At 34.0% G+C, this 7,812-nt stretch overlaps 1 long non-coding RNA gene across 1 annotated transcript; it reads right to left on the reverse strand.

Moving 5' to 3' along the window:
• Positions 1-1,128: 1,128 nt before the first annotated feature.
• LOC145685212 (uncharacterized) lies at positions 1,129-3,399 on the reverse strand. Its single transcript, XR_014131446.1, has 2 exons — positions 3,276-3,399; positions 1,129-1,285 (listed from the first exon to the last, which is right to left on the reverse strand). It is a non-coding gene; the product is annotated as an uncharacterized LOC145685212 (long non-coding RNA).
• Between the last annotated feature and the right edge of the window lie 4,413 nt (positions 3,400-7,812).

Raw genomic sequence — 7,812 nt, forward strand, 5'->3', positions numbered from 1 at the left:
TTCTATGTGCCTATAAGTTAAAGAGAGAGACGCAAACACAAGCACGATCGATCTCGGTCCTAAGAGACTGATTGCCGGTTCTGAGAATTAGCCAATGACTCGGTTTTCAAAACAAAAGGCCATTGTGTTTCAATTCCGAACCATCCCAGAATCTAAGAGATTGGTGATGATGTATCAACGGCCCTGTCCCACCAATTCTCACATCTCAACTGATAGGGGCGCCGGAATTTCATATACCCTAGCGTCTCTATCATCTATTAGGGGTGGAAGGCGCCTTACGCCCTTTCCCTCATCTATTAACTGGTAGAGGCGCCGACATTTCACACACCTACGCTTCCATCGTATATTACCCTAAAGAGCTTTAAAAAGTTTGGTATAATCATTACTCTTATATCATGTGCAAGATGTAAATCACATGCTCAAATTAGAAACAACAACATCTAAAAATGAATATACAAACTGTTTTATCATTAAATCTTATAAATATTAGCATCTTAAACGAAATTATTTAATATTGGAGAATTGGAGTAAATCATTCTTTATAATTGTGTTTAAGTGATGCGTGTACATAAAATAACTTATCCAAATAGCGTAAGCTGTAAATACTTTTCATTATACTAATAATTTTTAGCATTTATTCAAATAAATTGTCAGATTTGATGCAAGTTTATACCGAATGGCGATCAATAAGAATAAAGACCACTCTCTCGGAAATATATTAAATATTGCTTTTAAAACCTCAAAAGAAAAAAATTAAGATTTTTTAAGTAGCAAGAACTAAGTTATTTATTCATTATAAATGAGGTAACTTTCCATGTAACTTTGCAAATAGAAACTCCACTGCTGATATAGAGAATTTTGTATTTGGTTTGTGATGTCTTGACTGGTGGCATTCTGTGTGACTTTTATACTTAATATTGTGTAATGTAATCATCTCCTTCCCTAGTCATCGCAAAGCCTAAGGCCCCCTCTGTTAGTAGATCTTTACACAGACTCAATCCTTACACAGACTTACTTTAATCAGCCAATGAAATAGTTCTTCAACTAATTCTTGACAATAAAGTATAATCTGTGTAGGATTAGTAAGAGAGAAATTTAATACCAGAAGCTATAAATCCTGCTATTTAGTCAAATAGTTAAATAACACATATGTACAAGTAAATAATAATGAGGTGGAAATATTACCCTTATATTTGGTTTTAAGTACAACAGAATAAAAAATATTTTTTCATCGCTCATGTCGTAGTGAGGTATAGTGTATTTCTGTCGTTCTTCTTCTGTGAGACTGAAATAAATAAAAACGTATGATTTCCAGATATATTTTTCAAAAGTATTATTTATTTATAATATTGAAAAGCAAAGAAGCAACATTAGATATCTCAGAGCACAAAGAAATTGTGAGTGATAATACAAATATTTATTACAGAAATAGTTGAGGGAATTGAAATGTAGTTAATGTTCATGACCGCTGATTACAAAGTGCTACTTACTGTTAAGCTCATCTTCTTTATTCTGTTAATTTTAAAACTTAATTTTAAACACAAAATTGAATGAAGATCTTATCATAAGCAAACCACTTCTAATATTTTACCATGAATTCGTTATTGCAATCAATTTATTTGATACTGTAGTATATTACATTTATTAGGAATTATATGATGGATAGGAATGAAAATGATAGTTTATATTAATATATTCCTGGAAAAGATTATGAGGGTAAAACGAGATATTGGGTGTACTCATATAGCGTCTTTCACGAATATATATATATATATATATATATATATATATATATATATATATAGAGAGAGAGAGAGAGAGAGAGAGAGAGAGAGAGAGAGAGAGAGAGGAGAGAGAGAGAGAGAGAGAGAGGGATAGATAGAGAGAGAGAAAGAAAGAAGGGAAAAGCAATAAAAGCGACATAGGTCCGTAAACCGAAATACCGCAGTTTCTGGGCTGAAACACGCCGCACTCTGGCGGGAACATTATCAGTAGTTTCTCCTCTCATAACTAGGTGAAGCGAGTGCAATTTAAACCAGTTGTAACAGTGAGTTAGTGTCTGAGGAACATTGTTCTGTTTTTCATTGTACTAAAATTTCTGTTGATAATTCTTCACCTCAGAAAACGAGAATTATTTTCAGGTACGTGATTACTCATTACATACTTTTATTCTTTAAGTTATAAAGTTTGGAAAATCACCGCGTGGTTATTGTGCCAACTGATAGTCTTTGGTGGTGAAATATATACAAACATGTAGGAGTAGGGTGTTCTATAAGCCGAAATACCCTTACATTTACATATCCGCATTTCTTGGGAAGCTGAGGAAGATGTCAACCAGAGGCCGTAATTCTACTCAAGTTGCAGTAATAACCTCGTCACCGTATAAAAAAGAACAATTACGTACGATGGGGAAGAAGGTACAGAGAGAAACTAAACGGAGCTCAGGTAAACAAGAATACTCAAAAGGAAATGAAAGCAGGGCTAAGTCCCAATCAACGTCCAGGTCAAGTAAGACGCTAGGTATGAACAAGCAGACAATGATTGATCATCAGATGAATCAGATGATCAGTGTACGAGAGAGTAATGACGCATTCTGTATATTTTTTTCGAAAGACTCTTTTCAGAAGACACCAGCGGAGAAGAATGGGTTAAGTGTAAAATAACAGACAAATTCTGACCAAAGCATATATTAACTAATAAATAATAGCGTTACAGTTTCGGCAAATTAACTTTGCCTTCATCAGACACATTACCTGATGTCTGATGAAGGCAAAGTTAATTTGCCGAAACTGTAACGCTATTATTTATTAGTTAATATATGCTTTGGTCAGAATTTGTCTGTTATTTTATACAAGAAGTTCCAAAGGGTTAAGTGTGTATCCTGTGAGGACTAGGCACACAGAGAACGTAGTGGTCTGAAAGGGGAAATTTACTTTTGTGATTATTGCCATTGATTTAGACTCAATCTGTAATTCCATAACAATTCCCTCTCATATACGCTCGCTGCTGAAAGGGACTGTAAACTGAAAATAAAAAAAATAAAAAATAAATTGTCTTCTCTAAATTTTATCTGGTGTGTTTGAATGTCCTCGTGCCGTACTTACAATAATGCCTTATGCATGTAATGATATGACTTAACTTTATGATGTGTAATGGTATGACTGTAATAGTATTTACTTATCAACAATATTATCAATACAAATGGAACAGAATACTCATAAAACGTAAGCAAACAAGAAACATTCAAGTTAAATTGCAAAATTATTCCAAATTACCTTTGTAGATCAATAAGCTCAGAATTAACTGCTAAGCACATTCCATACTCAGTTCTCATCGGATACTTGATATACGTGTCCAAACTGCTATTTCCAAGTATCGGGACTTTCATATTATCCTTAACCTAAATAAACGGCATATATTACTTTAGTACGTAATTTCGATTAGTAAAAAATTGTCAATCAATTAATAATCAATATATATCGCTGTTCACATTTGGCAGATTAACCTATCTTAGCAGATTAAAAGGCCTATCATGAATCGCATTAACTTTTTCGTAATATTCTTTATCTAAAGAAAACAAAATTTTAAATGTGTTGAGTATAATCCTAAAATGTATTGTGTTGAGTATAACTCCCAAATGTGTTGAGTTTATAAGTGGAGGATATTGAAATTTCATGATTGTGCGTGCTAACAATGGGTACCCCTAGAAAAATTAATTGCGCTCAAGCTCCTTTCATACAGACTAAAGGCACACTAAGGAAAAATTTAGATAAAAGAAATATAACAACAACATGATGAAATATAAAGTAAAACAATAAATTATCGAGCTCCCTCCCAAGCTCGAAGCGGTTAGCGTACGCGCCTTGGTCGTGGGAGACCCGGATTCAATTTCAGGCAGGAGCTCATGTGGTTAGGATTCCACGTTAAGCTATAGGTCTACGTCCCATATAACCTCGCTGCTGAAAAGGACGCTAAACTAAGTTAAATAAAATTTAAAAAATAAATTGTCATCTCTAAATTTTATCTTGTGTGTTTGAAAGTCCTCGTGCAGCACTTACAATAATGACTTATGCGTGTACTGATATGACTTAAGTCCTCTTACACGCCGAGAAATATCATTGATCCGTCTATATTGAATGAATTTTTAATAAATTTATATAGTGATTACATATTGTTATGGAGCGGCTATAATTCTCCTGGCATTTGATGTGAGAATTGATACACATTTCATCTAACAGTCTTCATGATAGAAATGGAATTTAATGAAGAATATGAGCTTTCATTATTACGAGAAAACTTGTGTAAATGATATCTTGTAATTTTTGTTATTTTATACAAAGACAATAATATATTTTAGAGGTAATCGAGATACATGATGGCTGGAGAAGTCGCGGCATCTTTAAACTATGCTAGAGTTAAAATTCAAGTCAAATTCTTATATATTGTGGAATTAAGTGACTTCGAGGATGACAATATAGAAGGGTCAACAAATGACAGGCAGTTTTCCCCAGATTTACGATTGATGGGTTTTATGCATAATAGGAGGCATTGTATTCAAACAGGAAGCGTACATCTAAAGGAAACATGACACACTAGAAAGTACACAGAAAGTTATTTACAGCCACTGGGGGGATATCTATATCCCAGTTTCTCTTGCGCATTTACCTCTGACACATGCTAGTCGAACATGACACGAGTATTTCTAGTTACGGCAGTCCAGTATTGTTTACTTGGTATATACCTCCAACATTTATCTGCAGGACTATCCTAGTGGAGTTGGTAGTCACGTCACCACGTACCGAGCTCCGGAAATAACCATCTCCCAGATACGCGAAGATGTAAAAGTATTACAATTATTCAGTGTTTCGATATTTTTGTTTCTTTCTTAAAATTTAAACTTGTTATTCACTTGTAGAAATTTGACATGGGTGAATTATAGAGACAGATCGGAACAGAGCACTTCTTTAAACAACAGAACATAATATTTTGAATCACTTGATGTAACTATACTAAAGTTTTTCTTGAACATTTCTGTTTTACAAAGTATGAAAGTACAAATTATCTCTATCATTCATTTGCATCAATACAACGTGGGTGTAGTAAGTGGCGGGGGATTTAAAATGATATATATGCACACGAAGTAAAATGTGGAGATCAGTAAAAAATCATTTTTCTTTAAAGTATCGACCAAGTAAAATACATATTTGCACATTTCAGATGCGGAAAAGTTTTGTCGATCGGTTTGAACTTTGACAAAATTCGTTTAACGGAGAATTCGAGAAAAGTAATTTCGGAAGGAGAAGTTTATAATTTATACGGAATGGAAAATGTCTGCTATTTTTAGGTAGTGAAAGAACTTGAATACGTCAGTATGGGTATCCAAAAATTTTGTACAAATTTTTACCTTCAGTTTTTGCATATTGTTCTTCGTGGCTAAGTCGCCAAGGACTGTTTCTATGCAGGGGTGCCCATCCCCCCAAAGCTGATGGCGCACTCCCCCCAAAAACTAATAATCTCTTCCCTCCTCAAAACTCAAGTCCTCTAAAAACAATTGCCCAGTGTAGCAGTAGTTTTTATAGTACTAGTAATTGTTATTTTTGTTGTTGTTTTTATTTCCTGTAGTAGTATTATAGAATGCTTGTAGTAGTAGTAGAGGCAGTAGTAATTATAAAATGGCATTACTTTTATTAGTAGTCTTGGTAGTGTGCAATACTAAATATGTTCTATAAGGATATTGAAGGGTATAAAAACTTCTACACACTGTGTATGTCACAGGTATTCTTTTTTTACAATTAGTAGTATTATTTTTTCTTTACAAAATATTGATATAATTCCCTTGTATATGAAAAGTAAGACGCAAGTTACAAGTTATTGAGTTTGATACCAAAAGAAAATGTTATCCTCGAAATTAGCCTACAAAAAGAAGTGATATCCAACAAAAAACATTCCTGTAAAAGAGCCAAGTACGAGTGGCCTTAAAAAGAATTGAAATCACAAAAATAGGCGCCAAGTTCTGGTGGACAACAGTTACAAACACTCACTGGCTCACTTCAAATTTAGATTTCTCTGTATGGTTACCACTAGCTCACAATTATGTCAAACTACTTTATAATTTTCAACAGACAACATAGGCAAGTTTCAAATCTAAATTTGAAAGTGATTCCTTGAGTGTTTGTAACTGTTGTTCACCAGAACTTGGCGCCATCCTTTCATATAGCAACTTGCGCGGTACTTCATTCATAGAGTTTCTAAGCAGGGGGTAGGGGGATTCATTCTCGAGATTTAAAAAAAATCGCATCGTGTTCCAATGTTATTCTGACGACAGCAAAATTACTTATTCGACATTAGAGTAAAATTCTTACCCAATTTTTTTATTCCCCCCAATTTTTTTCTCGGTGGCACAACTTGCGCCATTTATCCCTCCTGTGGGCGGCCCTTCTCTCTTAAAACGAACCAACCTTTCCTTTCATACGGCTACTTGCGCGGTACTTCATTCATCGAGTATCGAAGCAGGGAGTACGGGGGTTCACCCCGGAAAATTTTTGAAAATTAGCTCCTCAAAATCGTGTTTTAATGCTATTCCGACAGTACAATTGCTAGTTCGAAAGTAGTGTAAACTCCCCCCCATTTTTTTTCAATGGCGCAGCTTGCGCCATACATCCCCCTGTTTCTATGTACGTGATCAGAGGTAGATTCGTCTCATACAACCTCGATGCTGAGTAATCAATTTAACTAAAACATCTTGCAATTTTATTTCGTTTCGGGTACTTCTATAAGTATATTTATTGCTTTGAAAAAATAACCATATACTAATAAAAGAAAAAGAGATAGTTAAAAAGAAATGCTAGAGTAATTTTATTATCTAATAAGAACAAATATTTCATTACTGATAATACTAGATATCTCGAAGTCAGTAATAATGCTAGAAAAGTTCACGCGAATAATAAGGGGTTAAACAAAAACAGCAAAATGAAAGACTATTAATTTCTTCTTCAAAGAGATGGAGAAAGTGTAAAAGGATACTGTGAAGAATAAAATTAAATGCATCACTATTTAATCGATATGAAAAGTTCATTAACGAAAATCAGCTTTCAAAACTGAAATACGTTTTGAATACAATAGCAATAACACATTTATATATTACAGTGCATTCATTAAATCTTCCGCACCTAGGTCTAACTCCTCCTGTCTCGAAAGAACACTTGCAAAAAATATATTACAGAAGCTAGTAACCACTTAATCACGGTTTCCATCATATTAATGCTTTTGTTATGCATATGAGAGGGACAGAGAGTACAGTTTGCTCACTCTTTAATCTTGTCTTCGTTCTCCGCTTTGTCAACAATAAACTTTATATGATTACGCTTTTATCGACGAGCTTTACCTCTCTTTCGCACTCACTCGTTACATTCAAATTGTCCCTAAATTTTTAGATGTCTAAACCTTTCAACCCCAAACTGGCGTTTGACTTACTATGTTTTCACCCATTTACTACCCTTCTGCAGACTGACTATCTATGATCTCCACATCCGTGTGAAGCGTAAGGAAATAATAAAACACACCACCTATCTTAATCTCATAATGAATGACACTAATCTTGAAAGATCCAAATAATTAAATTATATTTCTATCCCAGATTAGTGTAAATAGCCTGTTTAATACTTCATATGTAAAACATTGTTTGTTCTTAATACCCCCTCTTAAAGGTCGCTATAATTATTTCCAACTCATGGATCCCCAACATTAACTTCATTCATTAATAGCAATCAGCATAAGAGACTCGAGATCAAAACTCGGTCCAACAAACTGCAT

Source organism: Thermobia domestica, chromosome 5, assembly GCF_964235325.1.
Source record: "Thermobia domestica chromosome 5, izTheDome1.hap1.1, whole genome shotgun sequence".
Classification (NCBI taxonomy): domain Eukaryota; kingdom Metazoa; phylum Arthropoda; class Insecta; order Zygentoma; family Lepismatidae; genus Thermobia; species Thermobia domestica.